This window comes from Sus scrofa, chromosome 14 (assembly GCF_054392235.1).
Source record: "Sus scrofa isolate SSC_HxYL_T2T_F1_AM1 chromosome 14, Sscrofa_HxYL_maternal_Yorkshire_Landrace_v2.0, whole genome shotgun sequence".
Lineage (NCBI taxonomy): Eukaryota > Metazoa > Chordata > Mammalia > Artiodactyla > Suidae > Sus > Sus scrofa.
The window spans coordinates 108396572-108419655 of NC_139396.1; the positions used below are offsets into that span (position 1 = coordinate 108396572).

General features: G+C 39.0%; 1 long non-coding RNA gene across 8 annotated transcripts in view; it reads left to right on the forward strand.

Annotated features, from left to right (window-relative positions):
- The window catches only part of LOC102160043 (uncharacterized), a 730195-nt gene that overhangs the window by 472207 nt on the left and 234904 nt on the right, over positions 1-23084 (forward strand). For 7 of the 8 annotated variants that reach the window (XR_014827486.1, XR_014827490.1, XR_014827492.1 and 4 more), the window contains 2 exons: positions 14406-14642; positions 17410-17509. This is a non-coding gene — a long non-coding RNA (uncharacterized LOC102160043). Of the gene's footprint in view, positions 1-14405; positions 14643-17409; positions 19200-23084 lie in introns of those variants that run through there. The other variant, XR_014827485.1, reaches the window with a different exon arrangement.

The following is a 23084-nucleotide window of genomic DNA, read 5'->3' on the forward strand; positions in this document are numbered from 1 at the left end:
GATAGAGATTAAAAAACAATAGGAAAAAAATCAATAAAACGAAGAGCTGGTTCTTTGAAAGGTAAAACAAAATTGAGAAATCTCTGGCCAGACTCACCAAGAAGAGGAGAGAAAAAAACCCAAATAAAATAAGAAATGAAAAAGGAGAGATCACAATGGATACTGCAGAAATAAAAAAACCATAAGAGAATACTATGAGCAATTATATGTCAACAAATTTGACAACCTAGAAGAAATGGACAACTTTCTAGAGACTTATAGCCTGCCAAAACTGAATCAAGAAGAAATATATCAACCAAACAGACCGATCACTAGAAATGAAATTGAATATGTCATAAAAACATTCCCTACAGATTAAAGTCCAGGACCAGATGGCTTCACAGGCGAATTCTACCAAACATACAAAGAGGAACTTATACCCGTCCTCCTTAAACTTTTCCAAAAGATTGAAGAAGGAGGAACACTCCCAAAGACATTCTATGATGCCACCATCACCCTAATACCAAAGCCAGATAAAGATAACCACCAAAAAAGAAAACTATAGTCCAATATCTTTGATGAATATGGAAACAAAAATTCTCAACAAAGTTTTATCCAACCGAATCCAGCAACATATAAAAAAGATGATACTCCCCAGCCAAGTGAGAGTCATACTAGGTTCACAAGGATGGTTCAACATATGCAAATCAATCAATGGTGTACTGCACATTAACAAAAGAAAAGTCAAAAAACACATAATCATCTAAATAGATGCAGAAAAAGCATTTGACAAAGTCCAACATCCATTCATGATGAAAACACTTACCAAAGTGGGTATAGAGGAATCATAACATAATAAAAGCCATTTACGACAAACCCACAGCAAATATAATACTCCTGGTATCTTTGAGAGGATTTTTCTAAAATGCTCCTGGCCTCATGCCCCACCCTTTACTCCTACCTATTAGGATGGACTGCATTACTTAGGGCAGAGGACAGTAACCACTGCTGCACAATTCTCAACAGATAATCTATTGAAGATTCTGAGCATGAGGTATGGGTTATCTATCATTCTTATTTCTTCCCTGGGAAGGGTGGTATACAGCGACCTCTCTAAGTGTGTCTCCTTTACAGACTCGTGTTTGTCTCAGATGTGCTACCCACAAGTGTAGTCCAAGCTTTCTCAGCCTCAGCACTATTGACATTTTCACCAGATGATTTTTGTGTTTGGGTAGGGTGGAGTTTAGGAGCTCTCTTGTGCATTGTAGGATATTTAGACATGTCCCTGGACTCTACCCATAGCATTCCCAGTTACACTAGCCAAAAATGTCTTGAGATATTGCACAATTGAATCCCTCCACCCTTGAGAACGCCTGCCCTAAACAAATATGGGAGGTTGCCAGACCCCAAGGACCTGACACCAAATTGTGACCTCTAAGTTAGCTTTATCAGCAACAAAGCTGATATTTTGGGCTCTGGTTTTACTCTTCCTTTTAAGAGTTTATAGCTTATTCAAAACCCAGATGAGAGTCTCTTCAGAGAGCTCAGGGAACTGCTTAGGTTCAGTGTGTAGGTTCCAGTTGGAGAGAACCTCTGTTACATGAGTGCTTTACCCCTAAGATAACTATCCCTCTCATAGTGTTCAGACAGTTAGAAAAGAGAGGGCTCTGAGCCCTGTCATTGATATTTGTGGCTGAAGTTCAAGAAGAGGCTCTGTTAGGTCTCCTTAATGTCTAATTCCCAGATGAGACATGTAACCTCAAAAGCTGGGTCAAAGGCAGGCACTGACCCCCTTAAGCACGTTAGCAGCCTCATCTCCATAGACACCTGGTAGGCAGACCAGTTGGCTTTGATCTCAGTTACCTTTTCTGGAAAGGTGAAGAACAATAATTTTTGAGCCTGGAAAAGTTCTCTGTAGGGCTTCTTGTACTGTCAGAACCCAAGGCTGAGCCTGCAGTGTTTGGATTGGGCATTCGAGGGGCTGTTTGCCAAACTTGGGCTATGACCCTGGCTAAGCATTTCCCATGGGCACTGTGCCCCAGACAGGCCCAATCCACAGAGCAGAAAGTCTTCATTCTCAGCTTTGCAGAGGCAGCAGCCTTACAGCTAATTAATAAATCATCAACGCATTTGTGGTGTGAAAAATGAAATATTTATGTTCGCCAGAGTAATATTTCTGTCTTGCAGCCCCATGCTCTGTTGATGCCTGATGGAGGATGAAGTAAATACCAGCTGGTGTAGAATGAGTGGAATATAATTACTCTCTACAAAGTTAAGTGAATATTAAAGCACAGAAGTCACAGGCACTGGCACTCATCCCTCCCCAACTCTGCTGCCCAGTAACTGGCATCTTGACCTGATGTTGGCTTCACTACAGATTCTAGCAGGGATCTCAGTGGAGGGCTTGGTTGTCAGCAGTGTGAAGCAGCTGCGGCAGAGGCTGCTAAGCAAGGTGGGTGGGAAGTCAACCATCTTCCAGGAGCACAGGGAGAAGAGTTCCCTGATGCCTGAGGAACATTGTGATATTCTGAGAACATGTGGCTTTGGAGTGAGAGAGACTGAGTTCTGTGCCCTACCTCTGAAATTTACAAGCTGTGTGATGTTGGCCAAGGTCCTTCACTTCTATATACCTCAGTTTACTTACTTAGGAAATAAACTGTGCCAATGCAGATCCTGAAGTCCAGTCCTGTTTATGTTTTAGGGGGGACTTTCCCTCTCAATAGTCATTCTTTCATCCTCACTGGGATCTCATTTTGAAGGTCCATCCTTACCTCTACATAGAATCCCTGTGTCACCAGCCCTGCCCAGTGTCCAGGGTAGAAGATACATGGTATCCAAAGAATGTGAATATGTTATAAAAGACACATATCTTTTATGGAATCCCACAAGATCCAGAGTCTCTGCCCTTGAAGAGCAGAAGCTCTCACTATGATCCAATATGACATCCATGAAACAGAGAACCAGATGTGTGCACTTGAATTTTTAATACTTAAAAAACGTACTTCTTCTCTAGGGAGAAAAAGAAAATCTACTTTCATAGCACCTATTGTATGCAATCACTATTCTAAGAAGATTACTAAGTAATTTCACTTAAACCTTTAAACAAAATCTTTTAAGATAGGCATTTTGCAATAGGGGAAGCAGACTCAAAGTAACTAATTTGCTTTCCATCAAAAAGTGTGGAAGTAAGGACAGCAGGATCTAAACCCAAGATTACTGTATTCCAGGTCTATGTCCATTCCATCTTTCTTTCTGTACTAATCCTTTCTTCCTTCTTTCCATTCTCCTCCTTCCTTGATTTTCTTTTTTCTCTTCTTTTTCTTTTTTTATTACTCAACGAATTTATTACATTTATAGTTGTACAATGATCATCACAATCCAGTTTTATAGGATTTGCATCCCACAACTCCAGCGCATCCCCCCACCTCCCAAACTGCCTCCTTTGTGTACCCTAAGATTTTCAAAGTCTGTGAGTCAGTATCTGTTCTCCCAAGAAGTTCATTCTGTCCTTTTTTCAGATTCCACATGTCAGGGAAAGCATTAGATGTTGGTGTCTCATTGTATGGCTGACTTCACTTAGCATGATAATTTCTACGTCCACCCATGTTGCAAAAAATTCTGGTATTTTTTTCCTTTTAATGGCTGAGGAATATTCCATTGTGTATATGTACCACCTCTTCTTGATCCACTCCTCTGTTGATGGACATTTAGGTTGTTTCCATGTCTTGGCCATTGAAAATAGTGTTTCAATGAACGTTGGAGTACATGTGTCTTTTCGAGTCATGGTTTTCTCTGGATAGATGCCCAGGAGAGGGATTGCTGGATCAAATGGTAGTTCTATTTTTAGTTTTCTGAGGAATCTCCATACTGTTTTCCACAGTGGTTGCACCAATTTACAATCCCACCAATAGTGTAACAGGGTTCCTTTTTCTCCACACCCTCTGTAGCACTTGTGGCCATCATCAAAAAGGTGGTACCTCATAGTGGTTGGTGTAAGGTGGTACCTCGTAGTGGTTTTGATTTGCATTTCTCTAATAATGAGTGATGTTGAACATCTTTTCATGTGTTTTTTGGCCATTGTATGTCTTCTTTGGAGAATTGTCTGTTTAGATCTTCTGCCCATTTTTTGATGGGGTTGCTTTTTTTTTTCTTTTTTTTTTGGTATTGAGCTACAGAAGGTGTTTATAAATTTTGGAGATGAATCCCTTGTCAGTTGATTCATTTGCAAAGATTTTCTCCTGTTCTGTGGGTTGTCTTTTTCTTTTGTTTAGGGTTTCCTTTGCTATGCAGAAACTCTTAAGTTTAATTAGGTCCCATTTGTTTATTTTTGTTTTTACCGTCATTACTCTAAGAGGTGGATCTGAGAAGATGTTGCTCTGTTTGTATCACAGAGTGTTTGGCCTATGTTTTCCTCTAGGAGTTTTATAGTGTCTGGTCTTATACCTAGGTCTTAAATCCACTTTGAGTTTCTTTTTGTGTATGGTTTTAGGGAATGTTCTAATTTCATTCTTTTCCACGTGGCTGTCCAGTTTTCCCAGCACCACTTATTGAACAGACTGTCTTTTCTCCATTGTACATTCCTGCCTCCTTTGTCATAGATTAGTTGGCTGTGGGTGCATGGGTTTAATTCTAGGCTTTCTATTCTGTTCCACTGATCTATATGTCTGTCTTTGTGCCAGTACCATGCGGTTTTGATGACTGCTGCTTTGTAGTATAGTCTGAAGTCCGGGAGCCTGATTCCTCCAGCTCCATTTTTCTTTTTCAGGATGTCTTTGGCTCTTCTGGGTCTTTTGTGCTTCCAAACAAACTTTAAAATATTTTGTTTGAGTTCTTGTGAAAAATGTCCTTGGTAATTTGATAGGGATTGCATTGAATCTGTAGAGTGCCTTGGGTAGTATAGTCATTTTGATAATATTGACTCTTCCAATACAAGAGCATGGTATATCTTTCCATCTATTTGTGTCATCTTTGATTTCTTTCATCAGTGTCTATAGTTTTCAAAGTACAGGTCTTTTGTCTCTTTAGGTAGATTTACTCCTACGTATTTTATTCTTTTGGATGTGATGGTAAATGGGATTGCTTCCCTAATTTCTCCTTCTGCTCTTTCATTGTTAGTATATAGGAATGCCATCGATTTCTGTGTATTAATTTTGTATCCTGCGACTTTGCCAAATTCATGGATGAGCTCTAACAGTTTTCTGGTAGAGACTTTAGGTTCTCTAGGTATAGTATCATGTCATCTGCAAATAGGGATAGTTTTAATTCTTCCTTTCCAATTTGGATTCCTTTTATCTCTTTTACTTCTCTGATTGCTGTGGCTAGGACTTTGAAAACTCTGTTGAATAGTAGTCACAAGAGCAGACATCCTTGTCTTGTTCCTGATCAAACAATATGCTACTAAACAACCAATGGATCACTGAAGAAATCAAAGAGGACATTAAAAAACACCTAGAAGTAAACAACAACAAAGATACAACACTCCAAAACCTATGGGATGCAGAAAAAAACCATTCTAAGAGGAAAGTTTATAGCAATACAAGCCCACCTCAGGAAACAAGAAAAAGCTAAAATAAACAAGCTAACTTTACATCTAAAGCAGACAGAGAGAGAACAGACAAGACCTAAAGTTAGTAGAAGGAAAGAAATCATAAAGATCAGAGCAGAAATCAATGAAATAGAAACACATAAAACCATAGAAAAGATCAATGAAACGAAAAGCTAGTTCTTTGAAAAGATCAACAAAATTGATAAAACCTTAGCCAGACTTATCAAGAAAAAAAGAGAGAAGACTCAAATCAATAAAATTAGGGGAGTTCCCTTCGTGGTGCAGTGGTTAATGAATCCGACTAGGAACCATGAGGTTGCAGGTTCGGTCCCTGGCCTTGCTCAGTGGGTTAGGGATCCGGCGTTGCCATGAGCTGTGGTGTAGGTTGCAGATGCAGCTTGGATCCCACATTTCTGTGGCTCTGGTGTAGGCCAGCAACTACAGCTCCAATTAGACCCCCTAGCCTGGGAACCTCCATATGCCCCAGGAGTGGTCCTAGAAAAGGCAAAAAGAAAAAAAAATCATTAAAATTAGATGAAAGAGGAGAAGTAACAATGGACATCACAGAAATACAAAAGATCATAAGAGACTACTATATGCAACTATACGCCAATAAAATGGAAAATGTAGAAGAAATGGACAGATTCTTAGAAAAGTACAATCTTCCAAGAATAAACCAAGATGAAATAGAAAAGATGAACAGACCCATCACAAGAACTGAAATTGAAACTGTGATTAAAAAACTTCCAACAAACAAAAGTCCAGGACCAGATGGCTTCACAGGCAAATTCTATCAAATATTTAGAGATGAGTTAATACCTATCCTTCTGAAACTATTCCAAAAAATTGCAGAGGAAGAAAGACTCCCAAACTCATTCTGTGAGGCTACAATCACCCTGATACCAAAACCAGACAAAGATACCACAAAAAAAGAAAATTATAGGCCAATTTCACTGATGAACATAGATGCAAAAATCCTCAACAAAATACTAGCAAACCACATCCAACAATACATTCAAAGGATTGTACATCATGATTAAGTGGGATTTCTTCCAGGGATGCAAGGATTCTTCAATATCCACAAATCCATCAGTGTGATACACCACATTAACAAACTGAAGAATAAAAACCATATGATCCTCTCAAGAGATGCAGAATAAGCCTTTAACAAAATCCAACACCCATTTCTGATACAAACCCTTCAGAAAGTGGGCATAGAGGGAACCTACCTCAACATAATAAAGGCCATATATGACAAACCCACAGCTAACATCATTCTCAATGGTGAAAGTTGAAAAAATTCTCCTTGATTTTCAAAGAGTTGTACAAGTCCACCAATACTGTTAGGAGCCTACCATTGATTGTGCTCAAGATGGTAATAAGCTGGCTTAAAAAAATAGATTCCTTGTAGATGAATGTGACCATGTGACATAATTCTGGCAATGACATGTAAGTGGAGAGGATAAGCTCAGCTTACTTGCTACCTGGCTGCCCTTCCTCTTCTTGGAAGGAAGACTGGATAGTTAAGGTAAAGCAGTCATTCCATGAGCATTAGGTGATGGGTACATAAGCCTACCAGCAGTCAAACATAGGACCTTAAAGTTCCCATTGTGGTACAAGCCGAAGCGAATCTGACTAGTATCCATGAGGATGTGGGCTCAATCCCTGGCCTTGCTCAGTGGGTTAAGGATCTGGCGTTGCCAGGAGCTGTGGTGTAGGTCACAGACATGGCTCGGATCCTACATTGCTGTAGATGTGTTGTAGGCTGGCAGCCATCCTCCAGTTCAACCCTCTAGCCTGCAACCTTCCATATACTGCACATGCAAAAACCAAAAACCAAAGACATAGGACCTTGATCTTGGAAGACACAGTCCAGCCCTACACTGCCTGCCTTTGGACTTGTTAAAATCAATATTTTCAAGGGTCTGTTACTTGTAGCAGAATGTAATTTCTAACTTCCCTCAGTTAGATGCACTAAAACATTTTTAAGGCTGTTTTTAATGTCAAAAAAAAAATAAAAAGGAACAAACCAAACCAAACAAAAACAAACATGTAGATCCAGAGAACAGAGTATTGGTTAGCAGAGGGGTAGGTGTAGGAGGAGGGTGAAATGGGTAAAGCAGATCAATTGTACGGCAACAGATGGAAACTATATTTTTGGTGGTGAGCACACTGTGGTGTGTACTACAGTGTAATAAGACAACATTTCATGTGTACTAATCTACACATGAAACTTACATAATGTTATAAACCAATGTTACTTCACTGAAAAGTAAAATTAAAAAAAAAAAACAAAACAACCCACACACCTTCCAAACTCCCATTCTCCACTCAGAGTAAACCACTGGCAACAGGGGACTGGTGTTTGTCCTCCTATCCTCCTTTTGTGTTTCTCCATTTACAGACATATATGTTCACATATATCTTTTTAGTACATTAATGGTGTGATTTTTTTTTTTTCTGTAGCATGCTCTTTCCACTTGTGTGAAACTATGAATTGGAACCCTCCTATTTAAAATATTTAGATATTTACTAGGGACTTGCCTCTTTATGTCTGTGGAACAGAGTTTTTTATGATCTTTAAATGGTGATCATTTTGACCCAGCCCCACAGGCTGTCTAGTGTCAATATCTGCACACACGTTGTCATATGGCCATGTCTGGAAGCTTGTTTGGTTGTCAAAGTTGTGGGGGAAGGGGTGCCAGGAAGGAAAGAGGCCAGAGATGCTCTGAACATCCTACAATGCACAGGACATCCTCCCATAACAAAGTATTATCCAGCTGAAAATATAGAGGTTCAAATTGAAGTGCAGGACTGAGGTTGAGAGACCTTGCTATGGAATGTCCAATAATGGAAAAAGTCATATCATAATTTGTTTAAATAGCCCTCATTAGGTAACATCCAGATTGTTTCTAACAATGCCGAAAAGACTACTATTGCCCCATCTTTTGCTAGTATGCATTCATGCTTTTTAAAAATAAATTTTTACACATGGAATTGCTTAAAGAACGAGTATACGCAGTTAGTATTTAGATGCTGCTGCCAAATCACCTACCAGAAAAGGCTCCTGTAATTTATACCCCATGGATGTGGCCCATTTCCCTGAATCTTCACCAACATTAGTTATCATCAATCTTTTTAATCTTTGTGAACTAACAGAATTATTGTTGTTTAATTTTCATTCTCTGATGTGAATAAGGTTGAGCATCATTTTGTCTGTTAATTGGCCACTTTATTTCCTTTTATGTGAAATGCTTCATCTATTCTCTTACCCATTTTCTTTCTGATTATTGTCTTTTTTCTTAGTGATTTGAAGCTCCTCTTACATAATTGAATGTTGTGGGGTTTTTTGCATTGAATATGTTAGAGTCATGTTCCATTTGCCATTTCCTGCTCTCTGAGGAAAAGATTAAATGAAGATTGTGTGAAAGTTCAAAAACATTTCATTCACTATTAATTAAACCTGATTTATTTGGGTGCTTCTATGTCATGTAGGTACCATGGGAAATGAAGCAGGAGGAGAGGCCCTCTTTGCTCTCAGGTAGCTCAGTCTAGATGCAGATGACAAAACAGACACATACCTTACTGTAATCCTTATTAGGAATCAAATGTATAATAAATGTATTTCTCCTTTATGAAGAGTTAAATCTAAGACAAACAAGTAGCAGAAGTGATATCAAAATAGCTTTTTTTTTTAACTCTAATAATGATACTGCAGAGGGAGGGAGATGTTTGTAGGTCATGGCTCCAACACAGATCCCCCAGGATGAGATAGACCTGCCCCTTTATTATCCATCCCGTGGCAGAGAGCAGTGGAGGTCATGCGCCCCCTGCTGGCAGGGCTTGCTCTTTGGAGGAAGAGGGCCGTTCTGAGTCACATGCCCTGAGTTTATTCTTTCAGTCTTAACCAATAACATAAATCCCTCTGCACACCCTGTGGGAAGGGAAAGTTTGGGGACAGAGAGAGGCTAGCAGTGTTGTGTTAATGATGAGTTTTCACCTGGAAGAAAAAGAAGGGCTGGGGAACAAAAACTTCCTTCCTCTCAGTGATAGAAAACTCCCATAAGGTCTTTATTTCCTCCACCATTTTGTCTTCATGTGATTCCTCTGACAGTGTGTCAACTTTTTCATACCACCTCTGCTAGTCAGTGTGTCATGTATTCTTTCTTTCTCCCCTTTGTACAGATCTTTGAGTGGTAGCAGCTTTCTTCACTTTCATGGTTCTCACATTTCTGTCTATGGCTTTCCCTATTACCTGCTGAAATATTTTCACACCTGCAATTATTTAGAACAACTTACAAAGAAGACCATAGAGGCTTTGTTTTGTTCATAATTTACTCTTCTTTCTTTAAGTCAATGTCTATTCTCCCCTCCACATTCTAAGAGGCTTTTTTTTAAATGTTTGTTCACCATTTATTCTGTGTATTTTGTTGTTGTTGTTGTAATTCTTCCTTTACCCTCTCCCAGCTCCCTCTCACTATATAAAATACTTGTATTCACCAGAATACCACCTTCAGCTCTTTTCTTATTCTTTGTTCTCTGGAAATGCATGATTTTAGCTGTCAACTAAGTAACAATTTCAAAATTTATATCTTCTAACCTAACCTGTACACACATACACATACACACACACTCCTGTGTTTCCAATGCCTCCTGCATATTCATACCTGGCTGTCACACTGCTATTTCAAACTCAACATGACCAAATCCTATTTTTCTTTCTATATTTGTCTCAGTTAATATCATTAGCATCTGTTCAATTAAAAATTCAGGCATCATTTGCAATGCAACTCTACCTATTTCATAAATCATTATTTGATTAAAACTTTTCAAGGGCTCTGTATTACCCAAAAGATAAAAAACCAAAATCCTTGGGATTCTAAGCATGCCTTTTTACTTTATAGACCTGTAATGGCTAATTTTATATGTCAACTTGGCTGGCCAGTGCTCAGATGCTTGGTGAAACATTATTCTGGATATTTCTATGAAAATATGATGAGATTAATTAATTGGATGAGAGTAATGTTCAAATTGATGGACATTGAGTAAGCAGAGTATTCTTCATAATGTGTTAAGTATTATCCGATAAATTGAAAGCCTAAGTAGATAAAGGACACATACACACAGCAGCAAGAAAGGGTTCTGCTAGAAGCTAGCCTTCAGACTTGAACTGCAGTACTGGCTTTTCCCTGGGTCTCCAGCCTGCCAGCTGACCCTGCAGAGTTTGGAGTTACCAAGCCTCCACAATTGCATCAACTAACTTCTTAAAGTCTCTCTCTTTCAACCATTTTGTTGGTTCTATTTCTCTGGAGAAAGGTGACTGATATAGGACCAAATCCTCTATCTTAAATGAGATAATTCACCTTTTGGAGAAAGCTGATTAATGTAGGACAGAATCTTCTCTTTAAATGAAGTAATTCACCTTTTAGAATATTTTTTAAAAAGAAAAAAAAAAAACCATAGATAAACAATCCAACATAATAACCAAACAAAAATCCAACAACTAGAAGAACAATTCAAAACAACTACCAAAGCCAGCCTGTGATAGCATGGTGTCAAAGCCCTCATTCTTCTGGATAATGATATTCTTTAGTGCCTGTGTACATGCTCCTCTCTCATCTTGAGATATGCTTCCTTTTTTCTTTGCCTAACTTTTCTAAGCTCCTCCAGGTATATTTAGATGTGACCTTCTCTGTCCTCCCATAACACTTTATCCTTATCTTCATTTGGTCAGTTCCCACACTGAGCGACAATTTTTCACATCACAATTTTTCACTTCCCCATTGACCTCCCCAGCCTCAGCACCCAGTGGGCCCTTACTTAATCTTTGTGGAATGGAAGATCTTTAACCTACACCTCACATCTCCCAACTAAATTTTTGTCTACAGGAGATATCATCAGTTCTTCAAGAGGAAGTCAAATCCAGCACCCTCCCCACTGAATCCCTGACATTCAAGCATTGTCTACCTTTTCAGTTCCTTTGAGTGTTGCCCTAACTTGCAGTGAGAAGTCCAGGAGAAAAGACGACTGTCCTTTGAGATCCCATATCCTGCAGTCTTTTGACATCCTAAAACCTCACAATGGCCACTAGCAACTTCAGGAGGTTGCTGAATTTTACTCTGCTGAATGGCAGGACAGAGAACATCAGCCTAAGACCATCCCTGAGTTTCTGTACTTGGAGAAGTGGCTAAAATCTCTTGATTGTAGACTTGGGGCTCCATGAAGGCAAAGGCTGTTTCTTATGACTCTCTATTGTGTGCAAAAATAAGCAGGTGAATAAGTGTTTTTTTCTCAGTAACTGTCGTTAAATATTGCTTTGAGTTGACTGGTATAGTAGGAAGTATTTTGGTCTAGGCGGCTGGCTTATTGAAGTCAAATAAGCCTATGTGATGAGTTTTGAGGGAAGCTAGGAAGGACTGTGTTCCTTCCTAAAAGCTACATCTATAACATTACAAGGTTTTACCTCACCCAACATCATAGGATTTAGCAGGAGATGGATTCAGTTTTGAATTTAGCCTTACTATGTGATACAGAGCAGTTACTTCACCTCACCATTCTTAACTCATCTGTAATTAGGTCTAATAAATCCTTCTTTTGGAGAAGAATATTTGAATTAAAATATGTCAAAGTGCCCATCACTAAAAGTTCCTCAATAAAAGGGTTGTTGAATCTGAGTCTTCAATACCCTCTTTATTATAGGCAATCACAGTTCTTATTTTCTCCCCCACTCTCTGTGCTGCAAACCTTGCCAAAAACACTCAAGACTACATTAACCTTGCAATAATAAAGAAAAACAGCAAGCTAATTTGGGAAACTTCCAATAGCAAACATGCCTATTAAAATTTGAGAATGGTATAAAAACTATATGACCACAATAGCCTCTTTCTGTTTTGCTTGGGAACCAGAGGTGAATATCAGATTTCTATTTCTTAGTTTTCACTGTTTGCTTCCAGAAAAGATAATTTAAGTGCTGGTTATTAGAGCCTGTCAATAAATTTCAGAAGTGAAGCAAATCTTGCTCAACTGACTGACAGCTACAAATTAGTTTTGCTTTCTTTAAACAACTAACCAGCCTACTGTTCATGCAGCCAACAAGCCGTGCTGTTTGTGTTTGCTTGGCCCAGCACAGGGTGATCTGAACATCATCATATGCAAATTCTTTTGCCTTTACTCAGGTTCTTATTGGGCAAGACCGTGCAGTGTATTAACAGACACCTGGGTGGTAGAGGATGGCAGTTTGTAATTCTGCCTGTTGAAAAATATATAGCCCTACTAGGAGCCATTTAGGGTAGGAATGGCCCCACACTTGTACTCAATTCTATTTGTAGTTTCTTATTGCATTCATTCAACATCATTTGATCAAACACTGTGTTAAGTGCTGGGGAGGAAAAGAAAAATGATATTCTAGTCAATCCCTTTTTATAAAGATGCCCCAGGCTAAGAGCAAAAGAGATACCAACAATAAGGGCCATCTGTTATCTTTAGAGCTGCAATGGGCAGTGGGAACATAAAAGATAGAGTGATTATTTTATGGGCAGAGGTTGGGTAGTGGTGGCCAATTGGACACAGGAAATACTTCTTCCAAAATGTCTTATCTGTTGATGTTTGTTTTCTTTTTAAGTGAGGTATAACATAATACAGTAATGTTCACACATCTTCATTGCATAACTCAATGAATTTTTACATGTGTGCACTCCCCTGTAATTCCCACCCAGATTAAGATATTGGATGGGGCATGTCAGTCTCCCAAGAAAGTTGCTTTGTGCTCCTTCCTAGTCAACCCTCCCCACCTCTAAAAGATAATGACTAGTTTATCACTATGGATTTATTTTGCCTGTTTTTGAATTTCATATAAATGGATTCATATGATATGGGTTTTGAGGGGGAGGTAACTTTTTTCCTCAGCTCAACATTTGTTTGTGATATTCACCCCGGACAGTGTTTACCCAGAGTTCTTTTAATCTCTATGAAGTGTTAGACAATGCTGTTTGAAGGATGGATACAAGTTGCTCCCAGGTGGACAGTTGGTAGAAGGCACCACATAGATTTAAGCATGGTATATTTGGAGGGTAGCTATAGTTACATTATAGGAATTTGGGGGTTCATGGAGGAGATGGCACTGAAGAAAAGATCGGAGCTACCCTGGGAAGGATATAAAATGTACCGCAAGATATTTGAACTCTGTTTTGGTAGATCATCTGCCAGCATCTTCAGAGGTCAACAGGAGGTGTGATATGATCAGATCTAAGTGTTGGACCTATTATTCTGAGTTGAACATGATCAGAGTATGGAGTCGAGGAGCAGTCAGCATTGGGAAACTAGAGGATAGGCCAGCATGGTGACCCAGCTGGCCTGATTCAGGGTCAAGGGAATGAAAGAAGTGGAATAATCAGAGTGAGATTGACATGTGATCAGGAAGGGAGGGAGGATTCAGACACTGAGTTGTAGCATGTAAGGCAGAAGCAGTAGAGGAAATGAGAAATTGGCTCCCACTTTGGATATTTATTTAAAACTGGGGTGTGAAAGTGAGTGAGCACATCCAGGTTCTGCTGAGACCCCCTCCGGTCCCAGCCCACCCCTCCCTAGCAAGACCTACCCCGACCCACACCCTAGCATCACTGCCCTTAAGGGGAGATGGATGAAAACACCTGGAGGAATTATGCACATTAATTTACATCTGGGTCTGAATTCCCCATGCCCGCCCTCCTGTCATTTTGCTATTTCAAAGAATAACATACCAGGGCTTTTTATTCCAGCCCTGTGGTGGTGCCCTTTTTGAGAGAATAAATCCCAAGTAGTGTTGCCAAAAGCCAGTGACATTTGCCATGTTTGAAAAGGCCTTATTTTGAAGAATGATTATTGATTCTTTTTCACATTTCAGATCATTCCTTTGATGCTGCCTTTGACTGGCCCTGGTGAGCAACCCTCAGCTGCGTTCCTGGCTCCTTGACACAGCAGTTCACCCGAAAAGATTGGTGTGTTCTTCCAAGTAGTGCTTGCCCTGAGCCTAACCACCAGAAAGCTACTGTTTCTCTGATTATTTCATCACACAGAGGAGCTGCTCCAAGCCTTGGCAGGGTTATTGAGAATATGCAGATATGCTTGTAAATGAGCACAGGTAATGATGGCACATGGGGTAGGGATGAGAGGTACCAGTGCCCTTCATTAGAGTGAGTCATAGCTACTCTGGGACTCTCTTCTTGCTCTGGACCTGCACTTTCCGGGGTTGGAAAGAAAGGGGAGCAGAAGGGAGTAGTAAACCAGGAGAAAATGGTAAAGAGTCCACTGAAATCACTCACAACATATTGACCCCCAAGGAATAAACCAGAAAAGAACCACTGGATATGGATGGTGCCCCTGCAGCAGCAAGAGACCCTGATTTCTAGGTTTCAGAATTAGGAAACTGCTCACCGAGACATTATAGGAATCTTGACATCATGTATGAGTGAGTGTAAGAAATTTCTCATTCAATTGCAGTGATGGTTTTGTAAGCCTAATAGGGGCAGTTTTTTGTTTGTTTGTTTGTTTTTTTAAGAATGAGGCTTCAAATCATGCCATAAACTCTGCATATTTGAAATGTATTGTTCATTTTCTGTTACATATGTCCCTTGATATTATGTTGCCTTTGAGGTGTTGGCAAGGAGAAGGGACAGGATGCTACTTGTGAATGAACTTTTACAATTAGGAAAGAACTTTTCATCAAATACAAATTCCTCCATGGGAGGCACCCATGTGTATGTGTGCGTATATTTATATATATATATATATATATATATATTTATTTATTTATAATTACATATAGTTGAAAACATCTCTTGGAAGGTAAATCCTTACATTGTGACTAAAGCGTTTAGCATATTGCATAAAACAAGATTATTACTATTCTTTTAGACCAACTTCCTGCAGTGGGTATGGATTCTTCTGTTTTAGACATGAAGATCCAAGCCTGTACTATTTTTTTTTAATTAAAGTATAGTTGATTTACAACATTTTGCCAATTTTTACTGAATAGCAAAATTACTCAGTCATTTATGTATGTGTGTGTGTTTATCTTTCTCTTTCTGACTTAACTTCACTGAGTATAACCTCTAATTGCATCCATGTTGCTGCAAATGGCTTTATTTTCTTTTTATGGCTGAGTGGTATTCCATTGTGCATATGTACCACATCTTCTTAATCTATACATCTGTCATTGGACATTTATGTTGTTTCCATATCTGGGCTATTGTGAATAATTCTGCTATGAACATTGGGGTGCATGTATCTTTTCAAATTACAGTTTTTCCTGGATACCTGCTTAGGAGTGGGGTTGCTGGATCATATGGTAACTCTATTTTTAGTTTTTTAAGGAACCTCCATACTGTTCTCCATAGTGGCAGCATCAATTTACATACCCATCAACAGTGAAGGAGAGTTCCCTTTTCTTTATACCCTCTCCAACATTTGTTATTTGTAGACTTGTTAACAATGGCCTTTCTTACCAGTGTGAGGTGGTACCTCATTGATTTGCATTTCTCTAATAATTATCAATCTTTTCATATGCCTACTAGCCCCTATATATCTTCTTTGGAGAAATGTCTGTTTAGGTCTTCTGCCCACTTTTCAGTTGTTTTTTTTGTTGTTGTTGTTTTTTTTTTTTTTTGTTTTGTTGTTGTTGTTAGGTTGTATGAGTTTGTATATTTTGGAGATTAAGCCCTTGTTGGTAGCATCTTTTGCAACTATTTTCTCCTATTCTGAAGGTTGTCTTTTTATTTTGTTTATGGTTTCCTTTCTTGTACAAAGGCTAGTAAGTTTGACTAGGTCTCATTTGTTTATTTTTGTTTTTTATTTAGTTATTTGAGGAATCTTCGTACTATTTTCCATAGTGGCTGGACCTATTTACATTCCCACTAACAGTATGGGAGGGTTCCCTTTTCTCCACATCTTTTCCAACATTTGTTATTTATGTTCTTTTTGATGGTAGACATTCAGACTGGTGAAAGGTAATACCTCATTATTGTTTTGATTTACATTTATCTAATAACTAGCCATCTTGAGCATCTTTTCATGTGCTTGTTAGCCATCTGTATGTCTTCATTGGAAAAAGTGTCTATTTATGTCTTTTGTCCACATCTTAATTGGGTTGTTTGCTTGCTTGTTTGTTTTTGATATTGAGTTGTAGAAGCTGTTTATATATTTTGGATATTAACCCCTTATTGGTCATATCATTTGCAAATATTTTCCTCATTCCATAGGTGGTCTATTTGTTTTGTCAAGTTTCCTTTGCTCTGTAAAATCATTTGTTTAATTAAGTTCCATTTGTTTCTTTCTGCTTTTATTTCCTTTGCCTTAGGAGACAAAGCCAAAAAAATAAAGAGCTATCATTTATGTCAAAGAGTGTTCTGCCTATGTTCTTTCCTAGGAATATTATGCTTTCAGGTCTTACATTTAGGTCTTTAACCCCATTTTGGTTTTCATTTTGTATATGATGTTGAGGAAATATTCTTATCCCATTCTTTTACATGTAGCTATCCAGTCTTCCCAGCACTGTTTATTGAAGACACTATTTTTTTCCAGTGTATATTCTTGCCTCATTTGTCACAGTTTAATTAATAAGAGCATGGGCTTATTCCTGGGCTCTCTATTCTGTTACATGGACCTATGTGTCTGTTTTTGTGCTAGTGCCACACTGTTTTAATTACTATAGTTTTATACTATGGTCCGAAGTCTCAGAGAATAATACATCCAACTTTGTTCTTTTTTCTTAAGATTGATTTTTTTCTGCAAAATTCTCCAGAAGTTGTGATCTAAAGAGACTAGTACTCCTTCTGGTATAAAATAATTTTCTACGATGTATAATTAGAAAAAAGGTTATTAAATAGTTAAAAAATGATCTTGTTTTGCAGATATAAAGGACAAACTCTGAAATGGATATGCTGGAGAGGCTGGGTTCTAAGGAGCTAGACATTCACGTGTCCCACCAGACTGTAGAGACTCACGGGTGTGGTGAGTGCTATATGTTTTATACTTAGATGTGAAGTCCATGTATATGCCTAGACCAGATGTTACCAGAATGTTCTCTTTCCTGATGCTGGCTAGTGACTAGAAGTTGCTAAGGTGATGAGTATAGGATCCTACTCTTCCCTCCCAGAAGGAGAGACACTGTCCATTGTTTTAAAAAATATAATTGAGGAAGAGAGTTTGGCTCTATGTGGGAAACCAACAGCTCTCGTGGGAGGAGCTAAGCAATGCAACAACTTGATGAGAACTGCCTCTGACTTTGGAGAGGCAGCAGGTCATCTTTCTTTGCCACAACAGGGTTAGTTACGCTCTTAATCAGCTTTCAGAAAGAACTGAGATGCCATTGATGTTAACTCTGCTATGATATCAGTTGTCTGGGTTTTAATGATATATGCAAGGCATTTATCATGGAAATAGATTTCTATTCCACATCACTTTTATAGCAGTAACCCTTGAGCACTGGGCATTTTTGAGTACTTACTATGTGTACTATAATAGGTATTTGTGGACACAACACAATCTAATTTGTATCTTACAGTAACCTTATGTGAGGGTACTATGTTATCTCCATATTCCAGAAGCAAAAAGGCCCAGGCTTAGAGGTGTTTCATCTCTTGCTCACGGTCACAGGATAATTAAATAGCAAATCTGCATTTCCATCCAAAACCTGTCCAGCTCAAAAGTCTGAGCACCAGTCTCAAGATAAAACAGCTTTGGCTTTTCCTACAAGCTTCCTAACCTACTCAATTCATAAATATTTATTGAACAGATACTGGACTAAATGCTGAGAATAGAGCAGTAAACCAAAAAGACATGATCTCTCTCAGTATGAAAAATACATATTAATAGAGATTATTGCAATTAAGTGAAAATTACATAAGTAACCATTTAAATGCACTTGTGACAAGGGCTGTGATGAAGAGTTCAGGGCATTGTGAAAGGATTGAGGAGGGCCTGTGGTATCAGAGGGGTCCCTGAGAAGGAAGCACTTAAGTTGGGAGCTACACCTAAGTACACTTTAGCCTCAAAAGAAGGGCAAAGAGCATGCCAGGCAGAGGAGTAATGTATGTACAAGCCCAGAGAGAGGAAATGGCTGGTCATAAACCAGAAACTAGGCTCAGGGAGAGCCTAGACCCCACACATGTGGTAGAGAAAGGCACAGACTAGTTCCCCAGTGATGCCTATTGTCCAATATTCTGGAAGCCTGAAAGCTTCCGAAGGTTCTGGTTTGCTTTTTAACATGACTTTATAAACATAATCATTTATAATACATTAACACTTTGTGGCAAAACATTTTATCCTTCCTTAGAGAAGTTAACACAGAATAAAAATGTTCAAAATGTCAACAATAGCTAGGAAATCAATGAAGGCAGATTTTCCAAAATAGTGAGTTAAGAAAGGCAATTTGTAGATTATTAAATAGACTGTGTACATGAGCTATGCTGTTTTGGATGATCAAATTGCAAATAACTGGATATCATTAAATACTTAAAAATGAAAACTATAATAATGTAATTTACTTTTCTCTGAGGTAACCTGTTAAATATGGCATCTTACTAGATAGTCCAGTGCATTCTCTCCTTCAGCTTCTCTCAACTTCCCACTGAAACCATGACTGATGACATGAGAAAACAAAACCTATCAAACAAATACAACATTTACCTAAAATTAAAAATGCAGGAGTTCCTGTCTTGGCACAGTGGTTAACGAATCTGACTAGGAACCATGAGGTTGCGGGTTCTATCCCTGCCCTTGCTCAGTGGGTTAACGATCCGACATTGCTGTGAGTTGTGGTGTAGGTTGCAGACGCGGCTTGGATCCAGTGTTGCTGTGTCTCTGGAGTAACCTGGCAGCTACAGCTCCTGATTAGACCCCTAGCTTGGGAACCTCCATATGCCATGGGAGCGGCCCAAGAAATGGCAAAAAAAAAAAAAAAAGACCAAAAAAAAATTAAAAATGTAAATTTCTGGAAATCCTGCAATCTGAAAACCCTCTAAATAATAATCGTTCATTGAACACCAACTAGGTGCTATGTGAAACACTTTCTATGTTAAGTGTTTCATATGCTTTATAATCCTTCCAACAACTAGGACTTTCAAATTTCAATTTTAAATGATAATTTAAGTAACTCATTCAATATCACATAGCTGGTAAGGGGTGGAACTGGACTCTATGCCTTTAACCACAAAGCCTCATGTCTTCTCCCAGAGAGATCTAAGGTGTCAGTGAAAATCCCCTAAACAGAAGCACCAGAAACTTCTTTTGCCCTGCTTGCCAATGTCACCTATTCCTAATGAGTACTATTGTCACTGATCTCTAGATAAATCCTAACTTATTCTCCAGAGAGTCAAAGTTGTACTCATGTGAGCATGAGCTATTGCTAGCCTGCAGTTCCCTGTTCTTTCTTCCATTCCTCCATTTCTAGAAAGAGCTGGTCCACCTTATCCTTAGAAGGGTTGCAGCCCAAAAGTGGCCTGCAGTCTTCCCAGCTGAGGCTCAAACACTGCCCTCACCCCCTGAAGTGCCCTTGTTTCGTATATAACATTCCCCTGGGCTGAACCCAGATGGTGGGTAAATCCCATCTGTTCTTATAACTGGGTCACCTTTTCTGCAATAGAATGGTACAGAGTGGGTGGGGCTGAGTCCTGATCAGTCTCATCCAGTAGGTGAGGCAAGCTGGGAATAATTCAGGTATTGAGAGAAAGCTTAGCACAGCAGATAGAATATGAGTTGGTTCCTGACAGGTCCTTGGAAGCAAGGTATCTTATTTAGGTGTATTCATGTCACAGGTATTTTCCTGTGGGTATGCAAACAATCCTGCAGGCCAGTTCAGGAGAAGTGCAGTGCTGTCCCTGAGCACTGACCTGTATCTTGTGCCCCAGCCCACACCTGAGATTCTGTGATGACTGCACCCATTCCTGACCAGGTCAGCATAACCCCTGGGACTTAGGTGCCTGAACCATCTCAATATGGTGTTGCCTCTGCTGTATCAGGGGCATTCAGAAATGCAGAGTTTGGATGGAAAAGTATTAACTCTCTATGGATAACTCCAGAAAACTTGCATAAAGGAAGGTGTTATAGGGGAAAGGGCTTTTTTTTATGTCAGACTGATGGGAGAAGGTGGGCACAGAGGGGGAAAAACGTTTTATAGACATGAAAGAACAAAACTTAACTCAGGGAATAATAGACATGGAATTGCTAATATAAATCAATCTCTTGGTATAGATAGTGTGAGAAATATTTTGGTGAGCCTTCCTCGTGGCCACTGCACATGTTCCTTGGATGGCAGAGAGATGTGATTTATTAAGAGCATGTGGACATTTCTGAATCTCCACTAAACAAGGTCCTTTCCCCTGTATCAGCTCTATTATCTTCCCAGTCTTACAGTAGAAAACCAGGGATTATAAAGTCAAGAGATTATTAGCCTATGACCATGGTCATTCTTTAACAAGAAACAAAATTTTAGCATTCTTGTCAGGAACATACTCCTTCTTACTTGGGTTAATGCATTTCGGCCTCTGTGGATATGATCATCTCAGTCTCCTTCACATCTTGACCAACCCACTGCATTCTTGTCAAGGTTTCTTGTGACTGCCTCATCACTAAATCTAAGGACTCCTGTCAACCTTATGGTATTGCAGGCTCTGAAGGCTCTGTCATCCTTAACACTTTCCATCTATCTTTAAAATGATCCTGGCATTTTCCTTCCTTTGCCATTCATGGCATTCTACCTCCAGGTTTTGTAGTGATCTGCCTGTTTGCATTTCTGGCACCTTTTTTTTTTTTTCCTGAGAGTAGTCCTTACTTCTCAAAATCCCACCAACACAGTTGCAGTAGGAGTGCTGTGGCTCTAGCCCAAGTGGGCTGGTCCAGCAGTAGAAATCTGACCCAAGTGGGACAAATCTTGATTCTTTGTATTGTAGAGAGAGCACATAGGTACTGGTGGAAGCAGTTTGGGGCTGGTTTTAATGAAGAGATTCTCATTGGATATCTGAATTCTCAGATACAAATGGTAGGAACTAATGGCAAGTTTCTGTGCACTAGAGAAATGGGTCCTTTGTAAGACAGTGGAAAATAAAGTAGACTCAGAAAGAGGAGAGAGGAGAGTCAGAGAGAAATAACTGCTGACATTTGAAACTTGGGCTTGCTCCTCATTGTGAGCCCTTGGTTTCTTATTTCCAGAGGTAGCAAAGGAAGGATGTGGAGGTTTTGAGTCAGGGCAGCATGGACCGTGGGAGAAGTCTAGTGTCACCACAGTGATGACACCTGAGGATTTCAGGTGGAAATCCTTGAAGGGAAGTCGATGTGCTCTTTGCAGAAAAGTGGAATGAACCCAATGTAAATAGAAACAGCAAATATCCTCCACAAATGGCCTCACTAAGATTTTTTCTTAGCTTTTATGGAAATGCCAAAATATTGGTATAAATTGACAGATTAGGGTTCATGTTATGCAAATGATGCATGGCCATATAGATAATGAGAGGTGGAAGAAATGTGAAATTGAAGTTGCTTTCCATGGTACCTGCACACTCCAATGCAATGGGTTTTCCAGCACCTTTATTTTTCTTTATCTTTCTTTTTCTTTCTTTGTCCTTACTCCCATCCCTTCCTCTTTATCCCCTTCTCATTCTTCTTGATAGAACATTTAAAAAAAAAACAACTCTTATCCAGAGATTTAACGTATGTATAAGCAAATCTTCTCTGATAGAAATGGGAGTTGAAGACAAAGCCTCACTCTCCTCTCTGGCACCTTCTTGGTCTTGATTAATAGAAAATACCCTATGGGTTGCTTTCTAATCAAACAGTAGATTTCTAATCTATAAATGCCATCTCTCTTGTTTTCTGATTACCAAAATGACACCATATAACACTTAAATATATAAATTTATATAAATATATAAAATATAATCAAATATCCTGGTCTTTACCAAATTGATAGGCAAGAAATGATGTAGCAATTACATGTGCAATTTGCGTCTTCCTAATTATCAGTATGAGAGAACATAGTTTAACATATTTCTGAACATTTATACACTTTCTCTTTAAATTATCCATTTTTGTCATTTATTTATGCTTCTCTTGGTTTGCTTCCTTTTTTTTTTTTTTTTTTTTTTTTTTTTTTGTCTTTTCTATGGCTGCACCCACAGCATATGGAGGTTCCCAGACTAGAGGTCAAATCTGAGCTGTAGGTGCCCTCCTATACCACAGCCACAACAATGTTAGATCCGAGCTGCATCTGCGACCTACACCACAGCTCACGGCAATGCCAGATCCTTAACCCAGTGAGTGAGGCCAGAGATCGAACCCGCAACCTCATGGTTCCTAGTTGGATTCATTTCCACTGCACCACGATGGGAACTCCGGTTTGTTTCCCTTTTATCTTTTTGGTACAAAGAAGCACATTAAAGAATATGTGCATATTTTATGTATTATATATGTTTGCAAATCATTTCCCTTGAGCTATGATGTCTTTTAACCTTGTTTATAGAATGTTTTAAAGGGGGAAAGATCCCAGTCAAGGGGTCAAAATATCACTGCTTTCCTGTCAGAGGAAGGTCTG